The sequence below is a fragment of the Pelobates fuscus genome, chromosome 12 (genome assembly GCF_036172605.1).
Source record: "Pelobates fuscus isolate aPelFus1 chromosome 12, aPelFus1.pri, whole genome shotgun sequence".
In the NCBI taxonomy this organism is placed as follows: domain Eukaryota; kingdom Metazoa; phylum Chordata; class Amphibia; order Anura; family Pelobatidae; genus Pelobates; species Pelobates fuscus.
Genome location: NC_086328.1, coordinates 59,003,706 through 59,026,220, shown reverse-complemented (window position 1 = coordinate 59,026,220; position 22,515 = coordinate 59,003,706). Strand labels below are relative to the sequence as shown.

The window sequence follows — 22,515 nt, the reverse complement described above, 5'->3', positions numbered from 1 at the left end:
CCCGACTGGAGACACACGAACACTGAATCCGAGAAACCTTTTAAATTCTCCCAAGCATATGAATGCTGTAGACCATTGAATAGGAACCATACGAATAGGCTTGTACTCCTAGCAGTCAACTGGAACAGCATGCAATAAATCCTTCCCCCCAATAATGAGACGACACATCACTTTGAGGGTAAAACAGGAACTGAGGACTGGCTCATCCAGCCTGGCTTTTATTTCCAACTCACACATACAGGCCACACCCAGGGGGAGGCATAAAAGAACCAATGACATAGATGTTACCTCCCACACATCCCCTCCCCTTAGTGTGACACATAATCCCATTATGCATACAGTTCAAAATATACTTTTACACAACTTTCGTAACTTTAAAACCATACATCACATTCACATAAAAATACATATCCTCAATCAATCCATTCAGGGGAACAACATATTAAAAAATGGCATGAATCAGACCAGGGGTTCAAAAGTTAGTAAAAGTATATTTTGTTCCCCCTGGCTGGCAGAAAAACATCCCCACAATGCATCCCGGTTTCCTCCCTTCTGCCCTGGAGATAATTGGAGAAGTAATCCAATTATCCAGGACTAGAGGCAGACTCCATTAACCACATGGTTGCAAAACGACATAAAACACTTTAAAATACATGAAGTCACATTTTACACATAACACACAGACATTTCACATATCCCCAGATAGCTCAGGTCTGAGTGCACATTATTTGGTGAATGGCACTCAGACCAACCGAATACAGTTTAATCGCCATAGAGCCAAAGTCTTTAATCACACGAATAGGCTCCATGGCATAGCTATCTGGGTTACCACAGCTCACACAGGGCAAGTACCAAATGACCCCACTGTATTTAAAGGGCCAGAATGAGTGACATACACTCTGGTATGGCCGAATACTGTTTTTAAAGGGCCCAATCTCCCAGGGCCATAGTCCAAAGGCAGCAGGCGGGCAACCAGGCTCCTCCAAAACAATGTGGCGAGATTGGTTCCGTCACATCTCTCCCCCTTTCCAAAAAGACTAACAGGGTACCTGACCTCCTGCCGGTCAGTGCCCTGGTTAGTCCAGCAACCCACCCACAAAGCAGAAAAAACAGTACAGCCCATCCACAATAAATGGTTACTACACCTGGGTAGAGGAGAAGTTGGTCCATGTCCAGGTGCCTCACCACGGCTGTGTAGGGGACTGGTAGGCTGCCTTGGTGGGTTGCTGAGTGGGCAGAGACCAGCGGTACTCTGTCCTGGTGCCAGCACTACCACCGGAGTAGTCTGGTTGGAGCCTTGTTGCTGGAGACGGACCATCTCCCCCTTGGATACACAGCTCTGTCGTGGGGGGGGTAGGATCGACCATCCCTACCCCCTGTGTGGTAAGTGCAGAGACCACGGTCCCATCTGCACAGCTGTGGGGCTTACCGTCTCCCCCTGGTACATTAAGCTGTTGCTGGGGAGAGGGGGTAACAGGCTCCTCTCCCAATAGAACACTCTGCCGCTGGGGAAAGGAGACTGGGCTCTCTATTCCCTGCACATTACGGATCCGCTGCTGGGGAGAGGTGGTAGCAAGCTCCTCTCCCATACATACTTTCCGCCTTTGTGGAGGGAGACCGACAGTCTCTCCTCCCAATACAGTGTCCTGCCGCTGGGGAAAGGAGACTGGGCTCTCTATTCCCTGCACATCAATGATCCGCCACTGGGGAGAGGTGGTAGCAAGCTCCTCTCCCATACATACTTCCATCATCTGTGGAGGGAGACCGACTGTCTCTCCTCCCAATACAGTGTCCTGCTGCTGGGGAAAGGAGACTGGGCTCTCTATTCCCTGCTGGACACTCTGCCGCTGGGGAAAGGAGACTGGGCTCTCTATTCCCAAAAAATCACGCTGCTGCTGGGGGGTAGGACCAACTACCTCTGCCCCCTGTAACTCAGCCTGCTGCTGGGGAGGGAGGACGCTGCTCTCCTCTCCCTGCACTTCACACTGCCTTCCCGGCATATCACTCTGCTGCTGGGGGGTAGGACCAACTACCTCTGCCCCCTGTAACTCAGCCTGCCGCTGGGGAATGGAGACTGGGCTCCCAATTCCCTGCAATTCACACTGCCGCTGGGGAATGGAGACTGGGCTCCCAATTCCCTGCAGGACCAGTGGAGAGACCTCGGTCCCATCTCTACCGGCCACCTGGGGTTCTTCCCAGTAAATCTCTACAATATCTTCCCAGCGGAAGGGGTCTGGATCTGGGTCTGTCACCTTACTGTCCTGCTGAGCCTTCCCAATGAAGTGGAAGAGATCTCGGTAGTTTTGCTCCAGTTCCCACTCCAGGGTTGCTAGGTGAGCCAGGTCTTGCTCTACCTCATGGGGGTCATCCCACTCATGCCTAGCCTCCCTCTCATAGAAAATGTCCTGCAATCTGGTTTGCGCAGGGCTCCCGAAGCCAGGCTCTGCAAAGGACTCCCATAACAAGCCAGGACCATCAAACTCCTCTCCCTCTGGCTTGTCATGTTCGGCTGTCCAGGGTATATACTGTGCCATATACCACCAGAGCGCCTGGTAGGCATCCTCCAGCCATAGCTCCTGCCATAACCGGTGCTCTAGTTCCTTCACCCATCCCTTCAGGGGCTGCTCTCCCAGGAAGGGTATCCGCAGTGCCAGTCGTGTCTGCCATCGCTGCTCTTCACCGGGGAGACTCTTGCCCCGCTGGTACTGTATGTTATCCAGGGCCTGGTACCAGATGCCTTTCCTTAATGCATCCCGGTCATCCATGTCACCCTCATTGTACTCCACTGCTGGTTCCATCCTGGTGCTGTCAGGGTCGCTGTACTCAGACATGCGTTGCCCTCAAATTGTAAATCCAAAGAAATGGTGTTCTGTAGCTGTCCTTCTGGCTGTAGGAACGATCCCGCCGCTTGCCACCAATTGTAACGGACCGTTTCACTTACAAGACGATAAAACCCAGTTTAGGCGATAATCCCCTTTACAGATGCACAGGCAGCTACTGCAAACACCATTCTCCCGACTGGAGACACACGAACACTGAATCCGAGAAACCTTTTAAATTCTCCCAAGCATATGAATGCTGTAGACCATTGAATAGGAACCATACGAATAGGCTTGTACTCCTAGCAGTCAACTGGAACAGCATGCAATAAATCCTTCCCCCCAATAATGAGACGACACATCACTTTGAGGGTAAAACAGGAACTGAGGACTGGCTCATCCAGCCTGGCTTTTATTTCCAACTCACACATACAGGCCACACCCAGGGGGAGGCATAAAAGAACCAATGACATAGATGTTACCTCCCACACATCCCCTCCCCTTAGTGTGACACATAATCCCATTATGCATACAGTTCAAAACATACTTTTACACAACTTTCGTAACTTTAAAACCATACATCACATTGACATAAAAATTCATATCCTCAATCAATCCATTCAGGGGAACAACATATTAAAAAATGGCATGAATCAGACCAGGGGTTCAAAAGTTAGTAAAAGTATATTTTGTTCCCCCTGGCTGGCAGAAAAACATCCCCACAATGCATCCCGGTTTCCTCCCTTCTGCCCTGGAGATAATTGGAGAAGTAATCCAATTATCCAGGACTAGAGGCAGACTCCATTAACCACATGGTTGCAAAACAACATAAAACACTTTAAAATACATGAAGTCACATTTTACACATAACACACAGACATTTCACATATCCCCAGATAGCTCAGGTCTGAGTGCACATTATTTGGTGAATGGCACTCAGACCAACCGAATACAGTTTAATCGCCATAGAGCCAAAGTCTTTAATCACACGAATAGGCTCCATGGCATAGCTATCTGGGTTACCACAGCTCACACAGGGCAAGTACCAAATGACCCCACTGTATTTAAAGGGCCAGAATGAGTGACATACACTCTGGTATGGCCGAATACTGTTTTTAAAGGGCCCAATCTCCCAGGGCCATAGTCCAAAGGCAGCAGGCGGGCAACCAGGCTCCTCCAAAACAATGTGGCGAGATTGGTTCCGTCACAGATGCTTTCTTCTGCTTCATTGAAGTCCTTGAAGGCATTGTATGGTAGCTTGTGAGCCAGGGTGGTTGTGCTTCCCGGCACCCTCTGCTCCCTTCTTCCTTCATCTGGGTTCATGGAGGTCGCCCTCTGTCTATTGGCAAGGACATAGGCTTGCACCTCCAAAAAGGTCCTGCTGACAATCTCCTCTAAGGGTGGCTCTCGTTAATATGCCAGGCGCCATTACACCTCCTTGCGCACTTTCTCCTCATCTCCTGTTGCTGCTCGCCTGTCTGCGCTGCAGCGTAACTTCGGCCTTTCCGCTCACCGCCTCATGAGACTGTGCGAGCAGCAGCAGACGACAGTGGAGTTTCAGCTGCAGCACGCACGGGTCAGTCGCTCTGCGGAACAGAGTTGTCTTTTTTTTATGTCCCAATATTTTGGGGGCTACCCCAATTAAAAAAAATATATATGTATATATAAAAAAAACAGTGTTGGCTACCTCTTCCTCCTCCATCGCTGCTTCCACCTACACCGCCATGGTCACAGCCTCCTCAACCTATGGGTCACTTAGTATAAACTATGTACACAATACCAGATGCTTGTGAAGGATTTTTCTCCATGCATCAGGAGTCGAGCTCAGTTTGAACAATGAAAGAGAATACCCTGCACTCCAACCCTCTCTCAAATGGATAATTGTGGTGATCCTCCTGACAGCCATGCTTTAGCATTTTTGATTTATGTTCTTCCAAAACTAAAATCAAAGATTCCATCTAGTGCTATTTTATGGCTCAGCTGTATTTTTTATTTTTATGTTATTTTAAGTGATTTCCCTATCCACATTTGTTTGCAGGGCACTTGTCCTACTCTTTTTTTTTTTATATATAATGTATAATTTTTATTGTTAATGTTTTATGCATATATATATATATATATATATATATATTGTTACGACACTCACCGCCAGGGGAATGAAGCCGCCGTTTAGTCAATAATCCCCTTTCTCCAGAAATGCAATTTAAGTCCAACCGATCGTAAAACTCCCGAACGGAGCATACGAATACGGCAACTCCCGATCAGCAATTCATCCGAAATCCTTCCACAGCTAGAAATAAACGAAAACGCTGTCCCAATAGTAAATCCCTCCACAAACGAGACAAATCTCCGTCTTGAAGGTCAAACATGAATGTGTTTAATGGGGGCTACCTGCCCGGTATTTATGCGGGTCTCCACAAGGTGGACACTCCCCTAGGGGACCTTGTGGAAGACTGTAGAATATATTAAACAGTAGCCAATCGCAGTGGCTTCAATACAAGTCCTTCCCATTTTACCCATAAGTCATTCTTTTGTATCCCGGAGATAATTAGGGAGAAACCTAATTATCTCCGAGGATAGAGACCATCGCCATTTTAAATCATAATAAGAAAAATACAATAACATACATAAAATCATAAATACCGATTGCATAGTGTTCGTGCAACGTATCCCCAGATAGCCTGGATCTGAGGGCATATTCCTACCGAATAGCGCTCAGGTCCGATGTACATAGTCCAATCGCCATGGAGTCAAAGTCTCTCATAAGTCCTTCGGTATACGAATGACTCCATGGGACGGCTACCTGGGTAAAGTCCATACGAATTAGAGAAACTCCCGAACTGACTGACGGCGGCCGTCTCCAGCGGTGTTCGGTAGATAAAGAGTCCGTTTTTTTTTAAATTTTTTTTTTTAATTCTTTATTTTTGTTGTGCACGGATGTAAGTCTTCTCTAAACTATAATGGCATGGTCATCAATCCAATGTTGATGCAGGAAAAACATTCCATCCCTAATTCTCGGGGACTTCAATATTCCTATTAACCCACCTTTGACCTCTGCAGCCACTAAACTACTTTCAATGACTTCCTCCCTCGGGCTATCACAGTGGGCAAATTCTCCCACCCATGTAGCTGGCAATACCCTTGACCTAATCTTCACTTATGCATGTACAGTAACTAATATCTGCAACACTCCATATCCACTCTCTGATCACCACCTCTTATCATTTGCTCTTGCATACCCCCTCATCCAACAACCTCAGCCTAACCCCCCTCAACTCAGGAGGGACCTTAATTCTCTGGATCTCCAACAGTTGTCAGCCGACATTGATTCACAACTGCTGTCCATCCCTTCCCTCTCCTGTCCTTCACTGGCCATCTCCATATATAACTCTACTCTTACATCTGCCTTGAACACTGCAGCGCCACTCCAAACAAGCACCTTAAGGAGGACCCGCCCCCAACCATGGCATACTAAATCAACGCGCTACCTGCAAAGATGCTCCCGTTGCGCTGAACGCTCCTGGAGGAAGTCTCGTACCCAATCAGACTTTCTCCATTATAGATTCATATTGTGTTCATACAGTGCAGCCCTTGCCCTTGCCAAACAGTCCTATTTTTCCTCTCTCATTAGTTCATGTTCCCGCAACCCCAGGCGTCTCTTTGACACCTTTAATTCTCTTCTTCGCCCTGCTGTGGCCACCCCCAAAACTAACCTTACTTCTGATAACTTTGCATGTTACTTCACTGACAAGATTGAACAGCTAAGGAAAGAATTCTCCCCTCCTTGCCTTTCTGTTTCTCAATCACACATAGATCATGCCTTTCCTACCCTTCAGACATTCTCCCCTGCTACTGACCAAGAGGTGGCTGCTCTTCTTTGCTCCTCTCGCCCCACCACTTGCCCGCTCGATCCTGTCCCATCTCACCTTATCAGATCTCTCTCCACTTGTCTCGTGCCTTCTCTAACACACATCTTCAACTGCTCGCTCTCTTCTGGCATCGTCCCTGCTGACCTTAAACATGCCACTGTAGTACCTATACTAAAAAAACCATCCCTCGACTCATCCACCCTCTCTAACTACCGTCCCATATCCCTGCTCCCTTTTTCCTCAAAGCTTCTGGAAAGGCTTGTCTTTACCCGTGTGTCTCATTTCCTCAATTCCAACTCTCTCTGTGGCGAAACCGACCTCGCCACGTGTCCTTGGAGGGGGCTGATTGCCCGCCTCTTGCCTTTGGACTATGGACCAGACTTTATGGGAATGTGATACCCCAGATAGCCATACCATGGAGCCTATTCATATAATGAAAGACTATGGGAAAGACTTTAGCTCCATGGCAATTGTACTGTGTGAGTAGGATCTGCGCGCTATTCGGTAGTTTTGTGCGTGCAGATCCCAGCTATCTGGGGATAGGTGAAATGTCTGTGTGTTATGTGTAAATGTGACTTTATGTATTTTAAAGTGTTTTATGTTGTTTTGCAACCATGTGGTTAATGGAGTCTGCCTTTAGTCCTGGGTAATTGGATTACTTCTCCAATTAACTCCAGGGCAGAAGGGAGGAAACCAGGGTGCATTGTGGGGATGTTTTTCTGCCAGCTAGAAAGGAACAAAAGATACTTTTAGTAACTTTTGAACCCCTGGTCGGATTCATGCCATTTTTTAATATGTTGTTCCCCTGAATGGATTGATTGTGGATATGTATTTTTATGTGAATGTGATGTATGGTTTTAAAGTTATGAAAGTTGTGTAAAAGTATATTTTACACTGTATGCATAATGGGATTATGTGTCACACTAAGGGGAGGGGATGTGTGGGAGGTAACATCTATGTCATTGGTTCTTTTATGCCTCCCCCTGGGTGTGGCCTGTATGTGTGAGTTGGAAATAAAAGCCAGGCTGGATGAGCCAGTCCAGAGTTCCTGTTTTACCCTCAAAGTGATGTGTCGTCTCATTATTGGGGGAAGGATTTATTGTATGCTGTTCCAGTTGACTGCTAGGAGTACAAGCCTATTCGTATGGTTCCTATTCAATGGTCTACAGCATTCATATGCTTGGGAGAATTTAAAGGTTTCTCGGATTCGGTGATTATGGTGTCTGCCAGAGTGCTTGGAGTCCTCAGGAAGCACTAGGAGCATCCATTAACGGAGGTACCAAGTCGGGGTGCCAGGCGATCCGTTACATTGGTGGCAAGCGGTGGGATGGCGTCCTAGTGCGAGGTAAAGCAGCTCAGAGACACTGTTTGGATTTACAAATTGAGGGCAACGCTAGCACTCGTGCAGCGCCCCTGGGAGCAGACTAGTATGGAAGGTTCTGGCTCTGGAGATGATTGGCTGGCCGAGGTGAGGCAGCGAGTGGCCGAGTATGGGGATGATATACCCATGGAGACACGCCGAGTGATCTGGAACCAGGTCATGGCCGAGCGAAACACAAGGCTGGACCGAGAATTCCGGTTGGCGAAAGAGAGGAAGTATGCTCAGCAGCAGGAGCGTTACAGCAGCCGAGTAGAGGCTGCATCCGAGGAGGTTAGCCGTCTTTCCCTGAGGCGGCGGGAGGAACCCGAAGTGGGGGTCCTCATAGACTGGTCCTGTGAGGAACCACAACAGGCAGGTAGAGATGGGACCAAGGTCTCTCCACCGGGATGCTGGGCAGCCGGCCCAGATCCCCAGCAGCAGCCAGAGTTGCCAGGTGGGGAAGCAGGTGGCCCTTACTCACAAATGTTGAGGGGCCTCACGGATTGGTCCTGGGAAGACCCACAGATGGCAGGTGGAGATGGGACTGCGGTCTCTCTACCGGCCCTACAGGGATGCTGGGCAGTCGGCCCAGATCCCCAGCGGCAGTGTGCGTTACAGGGAGCTGAAGGTGCCGTTCTTGCTCCTCAGCGGCAGTCTACAGTGCAGGGAGAGGAGCCTGTTATCCCCTCTCCCCAGCGGTTGAAGGTGTGTAAGGGAGAGGAGTTTGTTATTCCCTCTCCCCAGCGGCAGCACAGCTCACCAAGGGGAGAAAGTAAGCCCCCCACCAGCGCAGATGGGACCGTGGTCTCTGCGCCCTGCCTACAGGGAGTACAGAGGGTCAGCCCTGCTCCCCAGCGGCTGAAAGTGTGTAAGGGAGAGGAGTTTGTTACCCCCTCTCCCCAGCGGCAGCTTAGCACACCAAGGGGAGACAGTAAGCCCCACACCAGCGCAGATGGGACCGTGGTCTCTGCGCCCAAGTTACAGGGAGCTGAAGGGGCCGTCCTCCCTCCCCAGCGGCAGTGTGATTTGTTGGGAATTGGGAGCCCAGTCTCCATTCCCCAGCGGCAGAGTATCCAGCAGGGAATGGAGAGCCCAGCCCCCTTTCCCCCTCAGCAGGACTCTGTGCTGGGAGGAGAGACAGTCGGTCTCCCTCCACAGAGACGGGAAGTATGTATGGGAGAGGATATTGTTACCACCTCTCCCCAGCGGCGGATCATTAATGTACAGGGAATAGAGAGCCCAGTCTCCATTCCCCAGCGGCAGAGTGTTCTAATGGGAGAGGAGCTGGTTACCACCTCTCCCCAGCGGCAGCTTAATGTACCAGGGGGAGACTGTAAGCCCCACACCTGTGCAGATGGGACAGTGGTCTCTGCACTTCCAGCACAGGGGGTAGGGACGGTCGGTCCTGCCCCCCCACGACAGGGCTGTTTAGCCAAAGGGGAGACAGTCTGTCTCCAGCAGCAGAGCTGTGTACCCAGAGGGGAGACGGTCGGTCTCCCCCTCCCACAACCAGGCTCCAATCAGGCTACTTCAGTGGTAGCGCTGGCACCAGGGCAGAGTACCGCTGGTCTCTGCCCACTCAGCAACCCACCAAGGCAGACTACCAGTCCCCCACACAGCCGTGGTGAGGCACCTGGACCTGGACAAAGTTCTCCTCTACCCAGGTGTAGTAACCAGTTATTGTGGGTGGGAGGTACTGCTGTTTGTGCTTCATGGGTGGGTTGCTGGACTAACCAGGGCACTGACCGGCAGGAGGTCAGATACCCTGTTAGTCTGGGGGGTAAAGGGGAGAAGTGTGGCGAAACCGACCTCGCCACGTGTCCTTGGAGGGGGCTGATTGCCCGCCTCTTGCCTTTGGACTATGGACCAGACTTTATGGGAATGTGATACCCCAGATAGCCATACCATGGAGCCTATTCATATAATGAAAGACTATGGGAAAGACTTTAGCTCCATGGCAATTGTACTGTGTGAGTAGGATCTGCGCGCTATTCGGTAGTTTTGTGCGTGCAGATCCCAGCTATCATGGGATAGGTGAAATGTCTGTGTGTTATGTGTAAATGTGACTTTATGTATTTTAAAGTGTTTTATGTTGTTTTGCAACCATGTGGTTAATGGAGTCTGCCTTTAGTCCTGGGTAATTGGATTACTTCTCCAATTAACTCCAGGGCAGAAGGGAGGAAACCAGGGTGCATTGTGGGGATGTTTTTCTGCCAGCTAGAAAGGAACAAAAGATATTTTTAGTAACTTTTGAACCCCTGGTCGGATTCATGCCATTTTTTAATATGTTGTTCCCCTGAATGGATTGATTGTGGATATGTATTTTTATGTGAATGTGATGTATGGTTTTAAAGTTATGAAAGTTGTGTAAAAGTATATTTTACACTGTATGCATAATGGGATTATGTGTCACACTAAGGGGAGGGGATGTGTGGGAGGTAACATCTATGTCATTGGTTCTTTTATGCCTCCCCCTGGGTGTGGCCTGTATGTGTGAGTTGGAAATAAAAGCCAGGCTGGATGAGCCAGTCCAGAGTTCCTGTTTTACCCTCAAAGTGATGTGTCGTCTCATTATTGGGGGAAGGATTTATTGTATGCTGTTCCAGTTGACTGCTAGGAGTACAAGCCTATTCGTATGGTTCCTATTCAATGGTCTACAGCATTCATATGCTTGGGAGAATTTAAAGGTTTCTTGGATTCGGTGATTATGGTGTCTGCCAGAGTGCTTGGAGTCCTCAGGAAGCACTAGGAGCATCCATTAACGGAGGTACCAAGTCGGGGTGCCAGGCGATCCGTTACACTCTCCTTGACCCCCTTCAATCTGGCTTCTGCCCTCTCCACTCTACAGAGACTGCCCTTATCAAAGTCACTAACGACCTAATCGCAGCTAAATCCAAAGGCCACTACTCCATACTAATTCTTCTTGACCTCTCAGCGGCCTTTGACACCGTTGATCATGCTCTCCTTCTTCAAACTCTTCAATCGCTTGGTCTCTGTGACTCTGTCCTCTCGTGGTTTTCCTCTTATCTCTCCCAACGCTCATTCAGTGTCTCCTTTTCTAATGATACCTCCTCCCCTCGCCCTGTCTCGGTTGGAGTCCCCCAAGGCTCCGTCCTTGGTCCCCTTCTATTTTCTCTTTATACTGCTGTGGCGAAACCAACCTCGCCACTGGGCCCTGGAGAAGCCTGTTTGCTAGCCTCCTACCTACTGACTATGGCCCCTGGGTTATTTGGGGCATATTGTACTGTATATTGCTGCTACTGGCCCTTTTAACAGCATCTATGGACATATTGGGACTTTTGGGACTACTGTCCCTTTAAGATTGTGAAGCATATTCAAGTGTACTGCCTGTAATATTATATATGTATTTATAGATGTGTTAAGTTTATCCTGGGTGATTTGTATGCAGCATTCTGATTGTTCGGTAGAATCACTCCATTCAGTATATTGAGTGAAACTACCGAACAACCAGACCACCCAGGAATGAGTGTGCCTCCAATTACCGTTTGCAACAATGTTGCAAACAGGTAATTGGCAATCAGTGCAGTGTGGTCTTTGTCCTCTGGGTGGCCGCCATTCGGGAAACAAACACGTGGCGGCGGCCATCTTAAACTACCGAACAGCGGTGTTTTGCCGTCGAGTGTCTGGAACTAAAATCGGACACTTGACTAGGCAAACACCGCTGAGACCTCCATACTTCCAGAAATTCGTATGGAAACTACCGAATGACCCGCCGTTCGGTAGAAAGAGCCCCATAAACAAGGGAATTCATTCAAACCCTCTCCAGGCTCTATAACACAGGCAATTCGCCTGTTTTCATTCCCTTGTTTGTGACCGACCGCAGGGCCAAAATGCATGGAACTGTTTTCGGATACTTTACCCATGCGGTCGGTCAAATCTTTGGAACCCCATATCTCACGAACCATTCATCCGAATTACTTGACTTTTGAATATGTTGTCCCCCTGAATAAGGGCTATCCAGCGATGCTGGATTTAAAGGTGTACCCCCGGGTTTTGGGGTACATCCAGAACTTGGCTGAAAAAGTGTACCGGATAATTGAGTTTAATGTTATCTGAGGGGAGGGGATGTGTGGGCTGAACCATGTATGTGATTGGTTATTTTATGCCTCCCCCTGGGTGTGGCCTGTATGTGGATTAGTGTAATAAAAGCCAGGCTGGATGAGCCAGTCCGGAGTTCCTGTTTTACCCTCAAAGTGATGTGTCGTCTCATTATTGGGGGGGAAGGATTTATTGCATGCTGTTCCAGTTGACTGCTAGGAGTACAAGCCTATTCGTATGGTTCCTATTCAATGGTCTACAGCATTCATATGCTTGGGAGAATTTAAAAGGTTTCTCGGATTCGGTGATTGTGGTGTCTGCCAGAGTGCTTGGAGTCCTCAGGAAGCACTAGGAGCATCCATTAACGGAGGTACCCGGTCGGGGTGCCAGGTGATCCGTTACATTGGTGGCAAGCGGTGGGATGGCGTCCTAGTGTGAGGTAAAGCAGCTCGGAGACACAGTGCGTTTGGATTTACAATTGAGGGCAACGCTAGCAGTCGTGCAGCGCCCCTGGGAGCAGACAAGTATGGAAGGTTCTGGCTCTGGAGATGATTGGCTGGCCGAGGTGAGGCAGCGAGTGGCTGAGTATGGGGATGATATACCCATGGAGACACGCCGGGTGATCTGGAACCAGGTCATGGCCGAGCGAAACACAAGGCTGGACCGAGAATTCCGGTTGGCAAAAGAGAGGAAGTATGCTCAGCAGCAGGAGCGTTACAGCAGCCGGGTAGAGGCTGCATCCGAGGAGGTTAGCCGTCTTTCCCTGAGGCGGCGGGAGGAACCCGAAGTGGGGGTCCTCATAGACTGGTCCTGTGAGGAACCACAACAGGCAGGTAGAGATGGGACCAAGGTCACTCCACCGGGATGCTGGGCAGCCGGCCCAGATCCCCAGCAGCAACCAGAGTTGCCAGGTGGGGAAGCAGGTGGCCCTTACTCACAAATGTTGAGGGGCCTCACGGATTGGTCCTGGGAAGACCCACCAATGGCAGGTGGAGATGGGACTGCGGTCTCTCTACCGGCCCTACAGGGATGCTGGGCAGTCGGCCCAGATCCCCAGCGGCAGTGTGCGTTACAGGGACCTGAAGGTGCCATTCTGGCTCCCCAGCGGCAGTCTACGGTGCAGGGAGAGGAGCCTGTTATCCCCTCTCCCCAGCGGTTGAAGGTGTGTAAGGGAGAGGAGTTTGTTATTCCCTCTCCCCAGCGGCAGCACAGCTCACCAAGGGGAGACAGTAAGCCCCTCACCAGCGCAGATGGGACCGTGGTCTCTGCGCCCTGCCTACAGGGAGTACAGAGGGTCAGCCCTGCTCCCCAGCGGCTGAAAGTGTGTAAGGGAGAGGAGTTTGTTACCCCCTCTCCCCAGCAGCAGCTTAGCACACCAAGGGGAGACAGTAAGCCCCACACCAGCGCAGATGGGACCGTGGTCTCTGCGCCCAAGCTACAGGGAGCTGAAGGGGCCGTCCTCCCTCCCCAGCGGCAGTGTGATTTGTTGGGAATTGGGAGCCCAGTCTCCATTCCCCAGCGGCAGGCTGAGTTACAGGGGGCAGAGGTAGTTGGTCCTACCCCCCAGCAGCAGAGTGATATGCCGGGAAGGCAGTGTGAAGTGCAGGGAGAGGAGAGCAGCGTCCTCCCTCCCCAGCGGAAGGCTGAGTTACAGGGGGCAGAGGTAGTTGGTCCTACCCCCCAGCAGCAGCGTGATTTTTTGGGAATAGAGAGCCCAGTCTCTATTCCCCAGCAGCAGGACACTGAATTGGGAGGAGAGACAGTCGGTCTCCCTCCACAAAGACTGAAAGTAGGCATGGGAGAGGAGATTGTTACCTCCTCTCCCCAGCGGCAGATCATCAATGGGCAGAGTGTTCTAATGGGAGAGGAGCTGGTTACCACCTCTCCCCAGCGGCAGCTTAATGTACCAGGGGGAGACTGTAAGCCCCACACCTGTGCAGATGGGACCGTGGTCTCTGCACTTCCAGCACAGGGGGTAGGGACGGTCGGTCCTGCCCCCCCACAACAGGGCTGTTTAGCCAAAGGGGAGACAGTCGGTCTCCAGCAACCAGGCTCCAACCAGACTACTCCTGTAGTAGTGCTGGCACCAGGGCAGAGTACCGCTGGTCTCTGCCCACTCAGCAACCCACCAAAACAGCCTACCAGTCCCCCACACAGCCGGGGTGAGGCACCTGGACCTGGACAAGTTTTTCCATTACTCAGGTGTAGTAACCATTTATTGTGGGTGGGCTGTACTGCTGTTTCTGTTTTGTGGGTGGGCTGCTGGACTAACAAGGGCACTGACCGGCAAGAGGTCAGGTACCCTGTTAGTCTGTTTGGAAAAGGGGAGAAATGTGGCGAAACCAACCTCGCCACTGGGCCCTGGAGAAGCCTGTTTGCTAGCCTCCTACCTACTGACTATGGCCCCTGGGTTATTTGGGGCATATTGTACTGTATATTGCTGCTACTGGCCCTTTTAACAGCATCTATGGACATATTGGGACTTTTGGGACTACTGTCCCTTTAAGATTGTGAAGCATATTCAAGTGTACTGCCTGTAATATTATATATGTATTTATAGATGTGTTAAGTTTATCCTGGGTGATTTGTATGCAGCATTCTGATTGTTCGGTAGAATCACTCCATTCAGTATATTGAGTGAAACTACCGAACAACCAGACCACCCAGGAATGAGTGTGCCTCCAATTACCGTTTGCAACAATGTTGCAAACAGGTAATTGGCAATCAGTGCAGTGTGGTCTTTGTCCTCTGGGTGGCCGCCATTCGGGAAACAAACACGTGGCGGCGGCCATCTTAAACTACCGAACAGCGGTGTTTTGCCGTCGAGTGTCTGGAACTAAAATCGGACACTTGACTAGGCAAACACCGCTGAGACCTCCATACTTCCAGAAATTCGTATGGAAACTACCGAATGACCCGCCGTTCGGTAGAAAGAGCCCCATAAACAAGGGAATTCATTCAAACCCTCTCCAGGCTCTATAACACAGGCAATTCGCCTGTTTTCATTCCCTTGTTTGTGACCGACCGCAGGGCCAAAATGCATGGAACTGTTTTCGGATACTTTACCCATGCGGTCGGTCAAATCTTTGGAACCCCATATCTCACGAACCATTCATCCGAATTACTTGACTTTTGAATATGTTGTCCCCCTGAATAAGGGCTATCCAGCGATGCTGGATTTAAAGGTGTACCCCCGGGTTTTGGGGTACATCCAGAACTTGGCTGAAAAAGTGTACCGGATAATTGAGTTTAATGTTATCTGAGGGGAGGGGATGTGTGGGCTGAACCATGTATGTGATTGGTTATTTTATGCCTCCCCCTGGGTGTGGCCTGTATGTGGATTAGTGTAATAAAAGCCAGGCTGGATGAGCCAGTCCGGAGTTCCTGTTTTACCCTCAAAGTGATGTGTCGTCTCATTATTGGGGGGGAAGGATTTATTGCATGCTGTTCCAGTTGACTGCTAGGAGTACAAGCCTATTCGTATGGTTCCTATTCAATGGTCTACAGCATTCATATGCTTGGGAGAATTTAAAAGGTTTCTCGGATTCGGTGATTGTGGTGTCTGCCAGAGTGCTTGGAGTCCTCAGGAAGCACTAGGAGCATCCATTAACGGAGGTACCCGGTCGGGGTGCCAGGTGATCCGTTACAACTGCCTCTCTTGGCAAACTTATTACCTCTTTTGGATTCCACTACCACCTGTACGCTGATGACACCCAGCTATATCTCTCCTCCCCGGACCTCTCCCCTGCCGTCCTGCAACGTGTCACTGCTTGCCTTTCTTACATCTGTGACTGGATGTCCTCCCGCTTTCTGAAACTCAATCTCTCAAAAACTGAGCTCCTTGTCTTTCCTCCTCCTAATACTGATCCTCCTCTTTCACTCTCCCTTCAAGTTTGTGGTACCAACATCAGTCCATCTTTGCAAGCACGCTGTCTTGGCGTCGTACTTGACTCTGGTCTCACCTTTGAGCCTCACATCCAGCATGTTGCCAAACCCTGTAGATTCCATCTTAAAAACATAGCCCGCATCCGCCCCTTTCTTGCACCAGATACTACCAAGGAGCTTGTCCATGCTCTGGTAATTTCCCACATGGATTACTGTAACCCTCTCCTGATTGGTCTTCCTAAAAGCCGTACTGCACCCCTACAGTCCGTAATGAACGCTGCTGCTAGACTGATTTTCCTCTCTAGTCGTTTCTCTCACACCTCACCCCTCTGCCAGTCCTTACATTGGCTTCCTGTATGCTATAGGAGTCAATTCAAGGTACTAACTCACACCTATAAAGCATTGAACAACTCTAGCCCCTCTTATATCTCCTCACAGATCCATAGGTATGTCCCTTCTCGGTCTCTCCGCTCTGCCCGTGACCACCTCCTGTCCGTTGTCCGCACTCGTACGGCCAACTCGCGCTTGCAGGACTTCTCGTGGGCGGCTCCCTTCCTATGGAATAGCCTGCCTACCGCCATCAGACTCTCCCCTAGTCTTGCATCTTTTAAGAAGTGCCTTAAAACCCATCTCTTTAGGAAAGCATATGGCCTCCAAGACTAACCCTTACCTCACATACCTGTCTCTTGCCCTCTCCTTAAGGGCAGTCCACCTTATTTGACTGCAAATTCCTGTCCTAATGTGTTTTACACCCACCTCCTATAGAATGTAAGCTCGATCGAGCAGGGTCCTCTTCAACCTATTGTTCCTGTAAGTTTATTTGTAATTTGTCCTATTTATAGTTAAATCCCTTCTCATAATATTGTAAAGCGCTACGGAATCTGTTGGCGCTATATAAATTGCAATAATAATAATAAAATAATAATAAAAAAGTTTACATTGCCACGATAACAAGTACAGGCGATTTAAAAACAGGTATATGTTAACAGTTGCATGGCATTTGGAAAAAGGCACAATTTTTATGATGTGTAAATAAGCTTAATACACGCTAACTTTGTATGTCTGTTGTAGCGGTTCACGTTACGATCATCAGGCTTAAGACTGCAAACATACAGAGAGTATATACTAATAATTAATAATTGTTAAACATTGCTTAGCAAGCTAGAGTGCCCTGTTTTAATGGCTTAACCTAAGTTTAAACTGAACGGTATGCATGGAAAGACATCAGTATGGCATCGGTAGCATTGCCCAGTTTTAAATGTAGTAGTCAGGAGGAACAAATATGGCATGACACGCAGTAAATAATTAACCCAGGCAAGTTGCTTATACGTCACAGCACTATACATACTTTGTATGGCTACTAGCATAACCTCAGGTTTAACTAACTTGTCTAGGATATATAAAGAGCGTATCACCGTCGTTTGCCCATACATTATGGTAAGCATGCTCTAATATCGCTGCACTGTCTGGTTACAGAAAGAATGTCATTAGAAACAAAGATTTAACACATTAAACAAAGTGAACCATGAGTGAGTGAGACCCCCCAGTGATCTCTTGTGTAAACTAATATGATAACATAAAGTGGTGAAGAGAAATCAAAAGTCATCTGGTAAAGTAAAGTAAATTGGTTGCAAGTGTTCACTGGAGGCATATTGGAGACGGTTGGCATTGGGTCCCTTGCCTTGCATTAATACTCGTACCCTGTAGAGTCAGCCGATACCTTGTCTGGACTGGGCACTTCTCTTCAGTGTGTGTGGGTTTGAGGCAGTAGGGCAGTTTGGAGCGGCAGTGGTGCTCCCTCCTTGTTGTGGGGCCAACGCTCTGCTTATGCGCATTCGTCGTTGTAGTAGGCCCTCTGACCCTGTTGTCAGGCACCCCCCCTCCAGGTGCTTGCCGGGGATCATATGGCGTTGCGGTGATGAGTGGACTCCTCCACCCCGGGACTGCGCTGGGGCTAGCGCCCTCTTACCGATGACCTGGGGTCCGGTGTGGCCCACGGTCGTCCCTGTCGGGATAAGGAGGTGAGTCGTGTTGATTCGTGTTGGTCTACGTTTAGCATATTTCCTCTTGTGTGGTCGGCGCTTGCGGAGCATGCCCCTGGTTGCCCCCAGCCGGGGAGAGCCTTTATCTTGGAGAGTCCCAGTGTGTGTCTTCTTTGTTCCCTGAGGTGGAGGCCCCATTCCTCTCCCGCCATAGACTTTTGTCTGCGAGGGCGGTGTGGAGTAGGCTGTCTTTGCTTGCAGTCGTTCCATCCACTTAGCCCAGAAGCGGTCAAATAATGCGTCGATGGGGTCACCGGCATGGTTGCAGGTACCTGGGGTGAGATCTGGTTGTCTTGGTTCTCGAGTTTCTGAGTCTGTCAGTGCCGCCATTTTGGAGGCCCTCGCCACCACGTTGCCTGTGGAGCTTGTGGGAACAGCCGTTTGGTGCGGCGTGCGGGACCTCCCTGCTGGCGGGGACCGGGATGTCCCCCACCGGTCCATGGGGGGGGGAAGCGGCTTCTGTACGCTTGTAGGCCTTAGAGTCGGGCGGAAAGGCGGCCGTCCTTCCCCATCCCCTCCTCCGGTAGGCCCAAGCCGGCCACAGTATTTCCCAGGCATGCCGGGTGTCGATGTAGGTGTCGCTGGATGCACACTCGTTGTGTCAGTCCAGTGGGCCTGGTTATTCGCCGATCGGGTCACTGGGTCTTGATTTATTAATGGATTTGGGCCCATGTAGCTGGAGCCCCTGTGAAGTGCGACCAGTCAGCTCGCTTGCTCGGCTCCGCCCCCAAGAGTCTGTTTTTAGATCCATAGGTTTTTCACCGAACATCGCTGATTCGCCTTGTGTCCAAAATGGCCGCCGCCTCGTGTTCGGCATACGAACGACGACCACCCGTACGAATGGAATGGAGAGGTGTTTGCCGTTAACCACAACGTTCTAATTGTGGTCAAGGTGTTAACAAGCCGCACACTCCTCTCCTGGGTGGCCGTTGGTTCGGTAGTTTCAATCGGTACTAGGGAAAACAGACGAACAAGGGCATACGGACAGGAAATCCACAAATTCAAGGCAAACAGACGAACCAGCAATACAAGTCTATACAGATGGGTTCGTCACATATATATATATATATATATATATATATATATATATATAATATTGGGATACAGAAGAGAGAAGTGGAAAAAAGGGAACAGTACATAATTTAGTCTATAATTACACACTATTAAAAAACAATATTATTCACATAACAGTATGCGTTAATTCATGTAAGACAATTGATTACAACAATAGTTCTCAAATTCTTTTCCTTTCTCTATTTTTTTTTTTTAATCAATATTCATTTGCTTAAAGTTAAGAGAAACCACTGAAAACTATCACTTCCTCTCGGTCCAAATCAAAAGAGTAATTTACGTTCTTATAAAGGATTGTATCATGGAGGGGTGGGATAGAATGGGGGATAGAACAACAGCCTATTGAGCTAAATCCCTTTTTGAGTCTAGCTCTCATTATAGTTGTGGCGAAACCGAACTCGCCACGTGTCCTTGGAGGGGGCTGCTTGCCCGCCTCTTGCCTTTGGACTATGGACCAGACTTTATGGGAATGTGATACCCCAGATAGCCATACCATGGAGCCTATCTATATAATGAAAGACTATGGGAAAGACTTTAGCTCCATGGCAATTGTACTGTGTGAGTAGGATCTGCGCGCTATTCGGTAGTTTTGTGCGTGCAGACCCCAGCTATCTGGGGATAGGTGAAATGTCTGTGTGTTATGTGTAAATGTGACTTTATGTATTTTAAAGTGTTTTATGTTGTTTTGCAACCATGTGGTTAATGGAGTCTGCCTTTAGTCCTGGGTAATTGGATTACTTCTCCAATTAACTCCAGGGCAGAAGGGAGGAAACCAGGGTGCATTGTGGGGATGTTTTTCTGCCAGCCAGAAAGGAACAAAAGATACTTTTAGTAACTTTTTAACCCCTGGTCGGATTCATGCCATTTTTTAATATGTTGTTCCCCTGAATGGATTGATTGTGGATATGTATTTTTATGTGAATGTGATGTATGGTTTTAAAGTTATGAAAGTTGTGTAAAAGTATATGTTACACTGTATGCATAATGGGATTATGTGTCACACTAAGGGGAGGGGATGTGTGGGAGGTAACATCTATGTCATTGGTTCTTTTATGCCTCCCCCTGGGTGTGGCCTGTATGTGTGAGTTGGAAATAAAAGCCAGGCTGGATGAGCCAGTCCAGAGTTCCTGTTTTACCCTCAAAGTGATGTGTCGTCTCATTATTGGGGGGAAGGATTTATTGTATGCTGTTCCAGTTGACTGCTAGGAGTACAAGCCTATTCGTATGGTTCCTATTCAATGGTCTACAGCATTCATATGCTTGGGAGAATTTAAAGGTTTCTCGGATTCGGTGATTGTGGTGTCTGCCAGAGTGCTTGGAGTCCTCAGGAAGCACTAGGAGCATCCATTAACGGAGGTACCCAGTCGGGGTGCCAGGTGATCCGTTACAATAGTCTTTAAACGTTAGGAAAAGCATAAAGGGGAGAAAAATATAATAACTCCTTAAACATATCCATCTCTTATTTCTAACCATTTATTCCACCTGTTTTTGTATAAAGTTTCCTGTCCTTTCAAACGACCAGCCATCAATTCAAAAGTACATGAGGAGTCTAGTCTTATCATTATCTCTGACAATAAAGGAGTCTGTATTTTTTTCCAGCTGTATGCAATAGCAGTTTTAGTTGCTATCAAACTGTGAATAATAATATAAATAACCTCTTCTGGGAGTGGTATAGAAAACATATGTAATAAAAAAAACATACGGGTTGGGTAGGTGTGGCAAAACCGACCTCGCCACGTGTCCTTGGAGGGGGCTACTTGCCCGCCTCTTGCCTTTGGACTATGGCCCTGGGAGATTGGGCCCTTTTACAAAACGTATTCGGCCCTAACAGAGTGCATGTCACTCATTCTGGCCCTTTAAACACAGTGGGGCCATTCGGTACTTGCCCTGTGTGAGCAGTGATACCCCCAGATAGCTATGCCATGGAGCCTATTCATATAATGAAAGACTATGGGAAAGACTTTGGCTCCATAGCAATTAAACTGTATTTGTGTGGTCTGCGTGCCATTCACCTAATAATGTGCACGCAGACCTGAGCTATCTGGGGATTTGTTACATGTCTGTGGTTAATGTATAAAAAGTAACTTTATATATTTTAAAACATAATCCTGTATTTAGGTCCCCACATGTGTAATGGAGTTTTGTCTTTGACCTGGGGGATAATTGGATTACTTCTCCAATTATCTCCAGGGCAGAAGGGAGGAAGCCAGGATGCATTGTGGGGATGTTTTACTTTTCCTGTTTGAGACAGATTAAAATACTGCCAGCCAGGGGGAACAAAATATACTTTTACTAACTTTTGAACCCCTGGTCTGATACATGCCATTTTTTAATATGTTGTTCCCCTGAATGGATTGATTGTGGATATGTATTTTTATGTGAATGTGATGTATGGTTTTAAAGTTACAGAGTATGTGTGGAAACTGTATTTTTACTGTATGTAATAAATTATGTTAACTGCTTATCTGAGGGGAGGGGATGTGTGGGTTGTACTGTTACTTGATTGGTTATTTTATGCCTCCCCCTGGGTGTGTCCTGTATGTGCACAACCGTAATAAAAACCAGGCTGGGTGTGCCAGGACCTCAGATTCTGCTTGACCCTCAAACCGATGTGTCGTCTTGTTTTTGGGGGAATTGGATTGTATGCTGACTGCCAGGAGTGTAAGCGGATTGTATGCTTTTCCTGTTCCGCTGATTCCAGGGTTCGTGTGTCTCCAGTTCGGGAGTTTCCAGAATTCGTACAGTTTGCAGTTCGGGAGATTGGTGATTGCTGTAGCTGCTGGTCTATGGAAAGGGGGATATCGCCTAAACTGGGTTTTATCCTCTTGTAAGTGAAACGGTCCGTTACAATTGGTGGAAAGCGGCGGGATCGTTCCTACAGCCAGAAGGACAGCTACAGACAACACCAATTCCTTGGAGTTACAAATTGAGGGCAACGTTAGCAGTAGTGCAGCGCCCCTGGCAGCAGAGGTATCCAGCGACTTGGAGCAGACAAGTATGGAAGGCTCTGACGCTGAAGATTATGGGCTGGCCGAGGTGAGGCAGCGAGTGGCCCAGTATGGGGGCTATGTATCCATGGAGATATTCCAGGGAATCTGGAACCAGGTCATGGCTAAGCGAAAATCAAGGATGGACGGAGAGTATGCTCAGCGGAAAGAGTGTTAGAGCAGCAGAGTAGAGGCTGCATCCGAGGAGGTTAGCCATCTTCCCCTGAGGCGGCAGTGTGTAACCCAGGGAGCTAAAGGTGCCGTCCTTCCTCCCCGGCGGCAGAGTAAGTCCCAGGGAGCTAAAGGTGCCGTCCTTCCTCCCCAGCGGCAGATTGTATCACAGGGAGCTAAAGGTTCCGTCCTTCCTCCCCAGCGGCAGATTGTATCACAGGGAGCTGAAGGTGCCGTCCTTCCTCCCCAGCG

General features: G+C 48.8%; 1 protein-coding gene across 1 annotated transcript in view; it reads right to left on the bottom strand.

Annotated features, from left to right (window-relative positions):
• Window positions 1-22,515, bottom strand: part of SLC6A2 (solute carrier family 6 member 2) — a 1,625,321-nt gene that overhangs the window by 467,895 nt on the left and 1,134,911 nt on the right. The window lies entirely within an intron of this gene.